At 37.7% G+C, this 12,986-nt stretch overlaps 1 protein-coding gene across 9 annotated transcripts in view; it reads right to left on the reverse strand.

The window, feature by feature from the left end:
• TMLHE (trimethyllysine hydroxylase, epsilon) overlaps positions 1-12,986 on the reverse strand; it is a 99,344-nt gene that overhangs the window by 85,823 nt on the left and 535 nt on the right. The gene's annotated exons all lie outside the window — the stretch shown is intronic.

Below are 12,986 nucleotides of genomic sequence, written 5' to 3' on the forward strand. Positions count from 1 at the left end.
TACCCAATAGTTATGGATAATTTTGGACTATGTATTCTGTTCCACTGACGTATGTGTTTATCTTTACACATTATCTTGATTACTGTAGCTTTACAGAGTGTCCCAAAACCAGACAGCATAAGCCCTTCAGTTATTTTTTGCTTTGAATGACTACATAATTCCTAGCAAAATTCCAATGTTGATCTTCACAGAAATAGGAAAAAAACCTAAAAATTTGTGTGGAACCACAAAGACTCCAAATAGTAAAAATAATTGAGCATAAAGAACACAGCAAGATCTGATTTCAAAACACTACCTAATTTCAAAATATGTTGTAATCAAAATAGCATAGTTCTGGCATACGAACAGATGCATTAACCAATGGAATTGGACAAAAAGCCCAGAAATAAACCCATATATCTATGGTCAACCAATTTTTGACAGAGGTGGTAAGAACACACAACAGGGAAAGGACAGTCTATTCAACTAATGGTGCTGGGAAAACTACCTATTCACAAGCAGAAGAATGAAATTGGACCCTTACCTCACCCCTTATACAAGAATTAACAAAATAGTTTCAAGGCTTAAATACCTTCAACTTTGTCCTTATTGTTTTGGCTATTCTAGATCCTTTGGTTTTCTGCATAAATTTTAGAATCAACTTGTTAATTTCTATTAAAAAGGCTGCTAGGACTTTAATTGGGGTTGCATTAAATCTATAAATCAGTCTGGGAGAATCCACATCTTAAGAATCAATATTCAGGGGCTGGTGCTATGGCACAGTTGGCTAAGCCTCAGCTTGTGCCACTGGCATCCCATATGGGTGCCAGTTTGTGTCCCAGCTCCACCTCTTCCAATCTCGTTCTTTGCTAAGGCCTGGGAAATCAACAGAAGATGGCCCAAGTCCTTGGGCCCCTGCACGGGCATGGAAGACCTGGAAGAAGCTCCTGGCTCCTGGCTTTGGATCAGTGTAGCTCGGCCATTGTGGACATTTGAGGAGTGGATGAAAGACCTTTCTGTTTCTCCCTCTCTCTGACCGTAACTCTACCTCTCAAATAAATAAACAAAATCTTTAAAAAATTTAAAAAAGAATCAATATTGAGACTTCTGAGCCATGAATATGGTACATCTTTCCATTTACTTAGACCATTTTGAGTTTCTCTCAGGGATGCCTTATAGTTCTCAGTGTATAGGTATTGCCAATATTTTGTTAAATTCATCCTCAATTATTTCATGTTTATAATACTAATTTAAATGTGACTATTAAAATTTTTTCTACTTCCAATTTTTCATTGGTAATATGTAGAAATACAACTAATTTTTGTAAGTTGTCCTTGTATCCTGTGACTTTGATAAACTCACTCACTACTTCTAGTGGCTCTTTAATAGATTGTTTGGGATTTTGTACACAAACATTTTTGTTTTAAATTTTTAAATTTGAGAACAGTTTTCAGACTTAAAGAAAAATTGGGGGCCGGTGCCGCGGCTCACTAGGCTAATCCTCCACCTGCGGCACCGGCACACCGGGTTCTAGTCCCGGTGGGGGCGCCGGATTCTGTCCCGGTTGCCCTTCTTCCAGGCCAGCTCTCTGCAGTGGCCCGGGAAGGCAGCGGAGGATGGCCCAAGTACTTGGGCCCTGCACCCCATGGGAGACCAGGATAAGTACCTGGCTCCTGCCATCGGATCAGCGTGGTGCGCCGGCCATGGCGGCCATTGGAGGGTGAACCAAGGGCAAAGGAAGACCTTTCTCTCTGTCTGTCTCTCTCACTGTCCACTCTGCCTGTCCAAAAAAAAAAAAAAAAAAACCAAAAAAAATTGGGAGATAGTACAAAGAGTAATATATCCTACACAAGATTTCTTCTATTATTAACATTTTATATTAACATGGTGCATTTTTTCACAATTAAATGAACCAATTTAGAAAGCCAGATGCCTTTAAATTTTTCCTAATGCCCTTTTTTCTGTTTCAGGATCACATTCAGGATATCACATTCTGTTTGGACATCATGTCCCTTAGGCTTCTCTTGGCTGTGACAGTTTCTCAGGATTCCCTTGCTTTTTCTTTAATAGACAGTATTTTGCAGCTGGTTTAGTGTCATAGTTATATTGAGAAGAAAGTGCAAATTCACCGCATACCCCAGACAATCACAACCTCTTCCCCCATCAACATTCAGAGAGGTACATTTGCTAAAATTATTGTATCTTTGAATATGGTCTTGTCTAAATAAGATCAGAGTTGGTGAACTCAAGAGGCTTCCATAGCCTTGGCAGCTCATGACAAGAGCCTCGGGTGATTACTGACGTCATAAATAAGAGTGTCAGTTGTTAGATCAACAACAGGAGTCACTGTGCACTTACTCCTCGTGTAGGATCTTTGTCCTTAATGTATTGTACTATGCGGATTAATGGTAAAACTACTACTCAAACAGTACTCTATACTTTGTGTGTCTGTGTGGGTGCAGTCTGTTGAAATCTTTACTTAGTATACACTAAGTTGATCTTCTGTATATAAAGATAATTGAAAATGAATCTTGATGAAGAATGGGATGGGAGAGGGAGTAGGAGATGGGATGGTTGTGGGTGGGAGGGAGGTTATGGGGTTGGGGGGAAGCCGCTATAATCCAAAAGTTGTACTTTGGAAATATATATTTATTAAATAAGAGTTGAAAAATAAAATAAATTGTACACTAAAAAATTATTGTATCTGAGTTGGTACATCATTATCACTCAAAGTCCATAGTTTTTATTAGGGCTCACTCTTGGTGTTATACATTTTGTGGTTTTTGACAAATATATGATGTTTTGTAGCCTTGATTCTAGTGTCATATGCAGCAGTTTCACTGCTCCAAAAATCATCTGTGCTCCACCTATCCATCCTTCCCTATCCTCTAATATCTGGAAATCAGGGATCTCTATTGTCTTCATGATGTTGCTTTTTTCCAAAATGTCATATAATTAGAATCATACATTATATAGTCTTTAGATTAGCTTCCTTAATTTAGAAATATACATTTAATATTCCTCCATGTCTTTTCATGGCTTGGTAGCTCACTTATTTTTAGTGCTGAGTAATATCCCATTGTCTGGATGTACCATAGCTTATCCATTCACCTACTGAAGGGCATCTCGTTTTATTCCAAGTTTTTGACAATTATGAACAAAGCTGCTATAAATATACATGTTTAGATTTTTATCTGAGCATGTTTTCAACTCAGGTAAAAATCAAGCAGCACAATATCTGGCTTATTGCACATAAACTTATTTAAAAAAAATCTGGGGTGGGTTGTTTAGCCCAGCAGTTAAGATACTTGCATCCCACACCACAGTACCTGGGTTTGAGTCCTGACTCCAGCTCCTATTTTCTGCTACCTGCTAATGCAGACTCTGGGAGGCTGTGGTGATGGCTCAAGTAGTTGGTTTCTACCACTCATGTGGGAGATGTGGATTACATTTCCACCTCCCAGATTTGGCCCTGATCTAGCCTTGGCCATCATGGGAATTTGGAGAGTGAGCAGTAGATAGAAGCTGTATGTGTATGTGTTTGTGTGTGTGTGTGTGCGTGTGTGTCTTTCTCTGCCTCTCAAATAAATAAATTTTTGAAAATATACTGGGGCTGGCACTGTGCCATAGTGGATAAAGCTGCCACCTGCAGTGCCGGCATCCCATATGGGCACCGGTTCAAGTCCTGGCTGCTCCATTTTCCATTCAGCTATCTGCTTTGGCCTGGGAAAGCAGTGGAGAATGGTCCAAGTCCTTGGTTCCCTGCACCCACATGGGAGACCAGGAAGAAGTTCCTTGCTCCTGGCTCCTGGCTCCTGCTTTGGATCAGTGCAGCTCCAGCATTTGTGGCCATCTGGGGAGTGAACCAGCAAATGGAATCTCTCTCTCCCTCTCTCTCTCTCTGTCCTCGAATAAATAAATCTTAAAAAATATACAAGTGAAATTAATAGATAAAGCAAAGAACGATTAAATGTAAAAGAGGGAAAATACTTACCAAACACTAACCAAAAGAAATTTGAGTGGCTACATTTTAATGTGAAATAAAATAGATTCTAAGGTAAAAGCATTGCCAGAGATAAAGAGAATCACGTAAAAGGGTTTCCAATTTAGAAGAATGTATTCTTTTTTAATTTGATGTACATAATAAATAAATAACTGGCAAACTATAAGGAAAAATTAACAAACCCAGCACCATAGAGAATAATTACAACATAAATATCTCTGTAATTGGAGGTATGAAGAAACATGCTCAGTATTAATACATATTTTAAAAACTTAATTAATATGCTTACCTGATAGATAGATATAAATAGGTCAGTGCACCCAACAATTACAGAACAATTTTTCTGCTTAATGTTCAAGATAAACTAATATATTGGCCAAAAGCCTAAGCCATAAACTTTGCACCAAGAAAGTTCAAATAGCTGACATCATACACTTTTTTGAATTGAGAGTTTAATCTACAGGTTTTTTTAATATTAGTATGCTTTGTAGCTTATATAGAGAAGTCAGATAGTCTTTTATTAGTATCAAATTACCTTTAAAAGATGACAGAAAAAAATCTTTGTAGGATATGGCTAAAGCAGTACTTATATGCTTTAGCTGCAACACACAATCCTTAAGTGCTTACAAATTAATGAGGTAGGGGCGGCATTGGAGTACAGCAAGTTAAGCTACTGTTTGGGGTGACTGCATTCCATATTCCAGTGCCTTTTTGAGTCCTGGCTGCTCTGCTTCTGATCAAGATTCCTGCTAATGCACCTGGGAAGGCAGCAGAGGATGGCCCAAGCACTTGGGCCCCTTACACCCATGTGGGAGAACCGGATGGAGTTTTTGGCTCCCAGCTTTGTTTTGGTTCAACCCTAGGATTGCAAAGACAACAGAATATCAATTATTGTTTATAACCCTTGTCTATACTCTTGAGAAACAGTGTTTTTTTTTTTTTTTTTTACTTATTACTTGTTCAATTCTTTGTTTGGTGGAGGGCTAAGCTTGTCATTATAAAGAAAACTGAAAGTATGCCACTGTAAAAACTAAAAAAAAATAAGAAAAGGAGGGAGGGTGGGAAGTATCATTATGGTCTTAAAACTATTTATATGAAATACATGAAATTTGTTTTCTTTTATAAATTAAAAAATTATTTAATAAATAAAAGAGGGAATCATACCCCACAAGATTTACATTGAAGGCAGTTCTCATATATGAAGAAAGTGCAGCACAGTAAAATATTTAACAACATAAATTTCAAAGAGACAGTAGATGAATTGCAGTGTGATCATACAATGGCATATTGTACCACAATTAAAATGAGCTCCATGGTGACCTCTTCATCTCATAATCACCCATGCTCACTGTGCTTCACGCACACTGGTTTTCTATAAGGATGATCCCTAGCTGTCTGGAATACTCCTCCCCCAGATTAACCTTCACCTCATTCAAGCCTTTGCCAAATGTACTTTCTCAAGAGGAATTGCTAACCATATTAATTAAACCCATAATTGTTAATCATCTCCCTAGGGGTTGGCATTGTGGCTTAGCAGTTTAAGCTGCCTCTTGCAGTGCCAGTATCCCATATGAGTGTCAGTTTGGGTCCCAGCTGCTCCACTTCCAATCCAGCTCCTTATTTATTATGCTTATTGTTTGTTTCAGTATCTACAGCAGTACTACTCAAAGTAATGGTCATGGTGTCAATCCGCACATGTTTTATTATGAAGGGAGTATTTAGAAATGTCTACAGCAATTTGAGAGGCTTGCAACATTTTTAATTGGTTTATGAAAGCATGAACTTGAAATGAACTTGAAGTTTTAAAACTTGGTATAGCACCACAGAGAACTTGAAAAGCACTATTTAGATATAAGCTCTATAAAACCAGGGATCTTTATTTGCATCATTCACTGCTATCTCCCTATCTCTTAGAACAGGGCCTGGCACAAAATAAGGGTTCACTAAATATAATGAATGAAGTAACTTACTTACATTCCAATAGGGGGAAAGAAATGTAAACAAGCAATTATAATACAGTGCCACAAAGGGGGAGGGGTATACAAAGGATGCTATGGGAGCACAGAATAGGGAACTTTTGAGAAGGTAAAATCTGATATGGCAATAGAAGATTAAGGTAAAGAAAAAAGTATTGTGGGCTGAAGAAAATGTAAGATAAGATGAAGCAGGTCAATTTGAAGAATCCTTAAGTATTTTATAAGTAGAGTTATTGAGATAGAATTCATTCATGCAGTAATTCTTATGGGTGGTTTACAGAGTGTGTGTAGAAAATGTTCTGAGCACATAGTTGGAGAGTTAGGAAGGAACCAGCTAATGGAGGCCTTTGGATAACTTGCTTTGGAGGGCCTTGAACAGAGACATGACTAGAGGAAGTTAAATGACTACTAGGCAAGTTACACTGGTAATGGAGAAGGACTTACAGAATGGCAGAGTGGAGATCTTTGCAAATTCTTGCTCCAAAAGCAACAATAAATATAGCAGGAATATTAAAACCATTTCAGATTTCTAGAAATTGATCAGGGAAAATTCTTTAAAAATGAGAAGTGCTTATTTGAGAAGAGCTATTGAACTTCAGTAATGGGAGTTGGCTCTGTGGCAATTTAATATTGGGCCACTGCCATATTACCCATAGCTCCATGTTAAAGAAGCCATAGGGACTAATTGTGATAAGGACAGCTTGATTTTGAGATCTAGGAGGAAAATTCTTAGAGGCATTGTCAAAAACTCTATGGCATACTTGGTGGCAATCAGTTGGGAAAGACCAATATCAGCTGCCAGAAGTTGCAGTATTGGTTGAACCAAGTGAGAGAAAAAAATTTTAAAAGGGAATCTAGGGAATAAAATAGCTATACTGGATTTCCATAAGGTCCCATATATTCCTGGGGGCTCTACAAGTCTGTATACACACTCAGACACTCAGGAGAAACTAGGAAGTGTCCTCAGTTATCCACTAGTCCCTTGTTAAATGTGAGGTGTTGCACAGGCAGAATGTGATAGCTAGGGCTGATTTCTAACCTGCCTGAATCTTAAATGTGTCCCCCTGTACACACATAGATAGTCCCGGCAGGGAGTAGAACCCTCATTGGCACAAGGCATTTATGCACAACATCCAAACAATCACTGGATGGCCCCTAATATGTTGCCCAGTAGTAACCCCAAGGAAGCTAACCTTAAAAGTAAAAGAATAATAACAATGAAGATGACTGAATATAGGCATCAGTGGTCACACACTGCAGGTAAGTCAGATGACACTGGAACAGAAGAATGTTATACAAAATAAAACTGTCAACCAATAATTCTGTATCCAGAAAAAAGGTAGTAAGGGGTGAACAGAAGGACAAATAAATGAGTAGAAAAAGGTCATCTGTAAATCCAATCATATCTTTAATTAAATTAAAATAAATGTAAATGAACAAAGATTCCAATCAATAGGAGCTGCAAGATGCGATAAAATAATAGACTCTAAGGAAATGCCATCTACAATGGCACACTATAGATATGAAGATATAAATAGGTTAAAAGAATGAAAGGATGAAGAAACTTACACATGCAAAGGGCAAACATAAGAGACAGTGTCTAGATTAATATCAGGCAAAAAAGAGTTTAAAAAAATGTTGTTGAAGGGGTGGCACTATGGCACAGTAGGTTAATCCTCTGGCTGCTAAGCTAGCATCCCATATTCGAGTCCTGGTTGCTCCACTTTTGATCCAGCTCTCTGCTCTGGCCTGGGAAAGCAGTGGAAGATGGCCCAAGTGCTTGGGCCCCTGCACCCGCTTGGGAGACCTGGAAGAAGCTCCTGGCTTCGGACCTGCCCAGCTCTGGCCATTGCAGCCATTTGGGGAGTGAACCAGCAGATGGAAGACCTCTCTCTCTGTCTCTCCCTCTCACTGTCTGTAACTCTACTTCTCAAATAAATATAAATAAAATTTTAAAGAAATAAAATAAAAGCTGAAAAACTAAGCCTCCATATCTAAGAAAAAAGAAAAGAAAAATGTTGTTAGAGCAAAAGAAGCACATTTTATAATGATAAAAGAATAAATCTATCCATAAGTTATAATAATCATAAACATATGCACATCTGACAAAAAAGCTTTCCCCTACTCATCTTGTGAGGCTGGTATCTGACATCAAATAAGATAAGCAAGGCATATAAAAATTACATTCCGATATCCCCTGTGAATATAGATGCAAAAATCCTTAACAATGAGCAAGCAATTGGCAGAGTGCCTGAGTTTGAGTCCAGATTCCACTCCCAATTCCAGTTGTCTGCTAATGTGCACCCTGGAGGGGTCAGAAGGTGATGCACAAGTAGTTGTATCCCTGCCACCCCTGTGGGAGATGCAACTGAGTTCCCACCTCCCAGCTTTGGCTTAGCCCAGTCCCAACTATAACAGACATTTTGGAGGTGAACTGGAAGACATTCTCTCTCTCTCTCTCAGCAATTTTTTTTGAAAATCTTCAACAAAATATGAGCAAATCAAATTCACTGATTTTAAAAAAAAGATTCTACAACCATGACCAAGAAAGATTTATTTCAGGAAAACACTGTCAATTTAACAGCCCAAAATGAATTTAATACACTATTAAATTTAATACACTATTATATCAGTTAATAATGTGTTCTGTCGAAAAAGGACAAAAACCACATGATCATTTCAATACTTGCAGATAAAACATCTGACAAAATCCAATACCCATGCATGATGAAAAAAGAAAAACTCAAGCAACTATCAAAAAAGAACTTTGGCAACCTGATGAACGACATCTGCAAAAACCACATAGCTAATCTCAAAATATTTAATGATGAAAGATTGAATGTTTTCACCTAAGATCAAGAGCGGTAACAAAGTTGTTCACTGTTGCCATTTTTATTCAGCATTGTACCAGAGAAGTAGGCAGCAAAAAGAAGTAAAAAGTATACAAATCAAGAGGAAAAAAAACTAAATCTACTTTTATGTAACCTTGTATGAGAAAATATTAATAAATACACACACAAACTCATACACATGAACTAATAGTTCTATTCAGCAATGTCATAGATACAAAATAAATACACATTCATATTTCTCTATACATAGAAAGATCAGAAAGTGAAATTATGAAAATAATTCACAATAGCCTCAAAGCAAAATACTTAAGAATAAGTTTAATAAGTGAAAGATTTTCACAATGAAACTACAAAACACTGTTGAGGGAACTAAGTATCTAAATAAATGGAGAGACACTTAACGTTCATTGTACTGAAAATTTTAACATTGTTAAATTGCAGCTCTCCCAAGGTAGATTTAATACAATCTCCATCTCTCTATATATATAAATTTGCCCTTCAAATAAAGAAAAAAAAACAAAAACCTCATACTTCCCAACGTAAAGACTTATTAGAAAGTCAACACAGTATGAGACTGGCATAAGGATAGAAATATAGACAAATGGAACGCAGTTGAGAGTTAAGATATAAACCCATACATATTTTATATATAACCAATATATACATCTATATATATAAATCTATATGTATATGAAATCTATATATGAAACTATATATATATATAATGTATATATATTGGTTTTCAAAAATGGTTCCAAGGCAGTTCAATAGGAAAATTATATTCTCTCAATAAATGATAATGGGAAATTGAATATCCTTTTCAAAAAGATGAATTCTGTTCGTTAAATAACACAACATTATGCACAAAAGTAACTCAATATGGATCAGAGATATAAATGAAAGAGGTAAAACTATAAGCCTTTTAGAAGAAATCATAGGACAAAACTTTCATGATCTTTGATTAAGAAAAGAATTCTTAGATAAAAAACCAAAAACATAGTCTGCAAAAGAAAATGATAAATTGGACTTCAACCAAATTCAAGACCTTTGCCTTTCAAAACACACCACTGAGAAAATGAAAATACCAGACAGAGATTGAAAGAAAATAGTTTCAAACCATATAACCAATAAAGGACTTGTATCCAGAGTATATAAAGGACTCTTGTATCTCAGAAATAAAGAGGCAAATAACCCATTGAAAAGTGAACAAAATAAACAAGTAGATATTTTTCCAAGTGATACATACAAATTCCCAACAAACACATGAAAAGATACTTAGCTAGTGACCTGGAAAATGCAATTGCAAACCATAATGGCATACTACTTCACATCTACAGAGATAGCTACAATCTTTTAAAAAAGGGGAAACAACAAGTACTGGTGAGGATATGGAGAAATTAGAATTGCTATACATTGCTGGTGTCTCATGTGAATATAATGAATGTAAAATGGTGCAATACATTTAGAAAACAGTTTGTCAAAAACTTAAACATTCAATTAAAATATGACCAAGCAATTCGATTTGTAGGTGCATTCTCAAAAGAACTGAAAACAGGTGTTCAAACAAAAATGTGTACACAAATGTTCATAGCAGTGCCATCGGCAACAGCTGAGAGGTAGAAACAATTCAAATGTCCATCCACTAATGATTCAATAAAGAAAATGTAGTACAGCGATACAATGGAATGTTATCCAGCCACGAAAATGAAGGGAATGCTGATTCATGCTACAGAATGGATAATCCTGGGAAATGTTATGGTAAGTGTAAGAACCTAGACACATGAGGCCTCAGAGCATATGATTCCACTTACATGGAATGTCGACAATACATAAATCCAGAGAGAAAGAAAGCAGTAGTGGTTGCCTGCTGCCAGGGTTGTTAATGGGATTTTATTGCAAATGGACGATGGGGATGTCATTGAGATGATGGAAATGTGCTAAAATTGAAATACATGAAATCTGTCCCCTTTGTATTAATAATTTTTTTAAAAAAAGAATGAAACTGACATCTTATGATTTGATTATTATTTTTTAGCCTTGTCTATATTCCTGTGGAACAGTGGCTTTTCTACTTTTTACTTGTTGAACATTGTGGTCAATGATGTAGTCCTATGCTGCCAGTTGCAATGAGTAGATCAGCATCCTGGCACAGAGTAGGCATCCATTGATTGTCTTTGGAGTGACTGAATAAATATGATGAATAGAGCAAACAATAGATGAGCAAGTAGAGTCCAAATATGGCTAAACAAAGAAGTCACACTGGTCCTGCCAGACAGCCAGTCTTAAACTCACCCTAAGGTCAGTGCAGCAGGTGCCCAGACACAAATTCCCTCTCATTTTTCAGAACACTTGGGGAATCAGCAGGCTCTCCCCTCACTCAGAAAAATATCCACCTTAGCTACTCCTTGTCTAATGCCTGCAGGTGTGGCACAGGCTGGGTTTTTCCAAGAGCCTTTTATTCTGTAAAACTTTACACCAGGCAGTGAATGGTGGAGGGTAGTAGGTATACAGTCCATAGGAGCATGGAGGTGGACAGCCTTAGAGGCTGTAGAAAGAGGGTCATGGCTGTGCCCAGCTGGTGGGCCTATGTTCAGTTTGGCTCCAAACAAGAAGAGAATCTTCTCACCAAAGAGTTTTATTAATCCAGAAGTCCCCTCCCCACAGCCCTGGCAGGCAAAAAACACAGCTTCCAGAAACATCGTAGGCACCAACTGATCATTTTGGATACTTTATTGCTGGGCCTGGAGTTGACAAGCAGGGATACAGAACTACTTGTGGTTCCTAACACAGACACCAAAACAAGGAAGTGATCCATCACAGTCCACACTCCTAAGAAATAAAGAACTGGGTGGAGCACACTAAAGAATCCCCAGACTCAATCACCCCAGTAAACATTAGTAGTAGTTATGAGGTAGCTAACTAATGCTGTGCACACAGAGCATAATTCTCCAGCCGGCTGGGTCTTATATACTTTAGGGTGGGTTAAGGGTCAGAGGGAGGGAGGTAAGGGGAGCTGAGCTACTTCTCATAGGTTTTTTCCAACACTTTTCAACCTTCCTCTCCATGGACTAGGTATTTGGAAAAGAATGTAGAAGGTGGGGTGGAGAATAAAGAGCATGGGACTGAGCCGGTTTCTTGAAGAATGTAGAGGTAAAGGGGTCCCTTGGGGAATTTTAACTGCTCTCAGGCAAGGAGCTAAAATGGCTGAGGCTTATGTCCTAGTTCCATCAATTGTGATAAATAATGATATTTACCTCTCAGGGGTTGTAAAAATTATAGTAATTTGAAAAACACACAATCATTATCATTATTTTGCTAGTTATTTAAGGAGGAATTGGAAGTTGACAGCATAGTGTTGGTTTATAAAGTTTATAATTGTTGTTTGCCTTTGTTCTTGAGTTAATGTACCATAAATAAATAATGTACCATAAATAAAGTGTATGTAATATTTACTACAGTGTACCCTGCTATAGCCAATAGCAAGCTATAAGACTGTTGTTGGCTGGGAGTAGATTATGAAAGTATTTCTAAGTAGGAGAGGTAAAGGTTTCTTTTCAGGTTTATTGACTTAAGTTACGCAATTCTTTCAGCATGAGACTTTTTGCCATCAGTGTATTATGTTCATTTGCCACACAATATTTTGGGCAATCATCTGGTTAAAATCTCTAATAGAGCTTTATTCAGAGTTAACATTCAATTAATGCATCGAATGAATGTCATTCCTAGTTCTCAATGCAGTGAGTAGTATTAAAATGTTTTTAGAGTTGTTTTTAGAATGAGAGCTTGCTAGCCAAATTTCCCCAGTGTCCTACTGTGTCTTGCTCTGGAGGCGCAAAGTGTAAAATCGGCAAGAACATCAGTGGATTTGAGAAGGAAAGAAAATCAGTGTTGCCCCGCGAGCCGAGTACCATTATCCTCTCCACTGCTAAGCAAAGTGAGGCAGGAAATTCAAGGGACTCTGAAAGCTGCACAGCAAGTTAGTGACAGACCCAGGGCTGGAAAATCCGACAGAGTTTGAGACAATGTATGCTGGATGTCAGTCAATGAGAGCGAGCTTGCTCCAGCTCTTCCGGAGCGCTAGGCCCATCTGGCCCCGCGCTGATCTCCAGGCGAACTCTGTCGCGAAACTGGCACAAACTGTGACGACAGCCCTGCGGCAAAGCAGGAGTGGCCTTC

The sequence above is a fragment of the Oryctolagus cuniculus genome, chromosome X (assembly GCF_051225735.1).
Source record: "Oryctolagus cuniculus isolate XC-2025 breed Fujian yellow rabbit chromosome X, ASM5122573v1, whole genome shotgun sequence".
NCBI classification, from domain to species: domain Eukaryota; kingdom Metazoa; phylum Chordata; class Mammalia; order Lagomorpha; family Leporidae; genus Oryctolagus; species Oryctolagus cuniculus.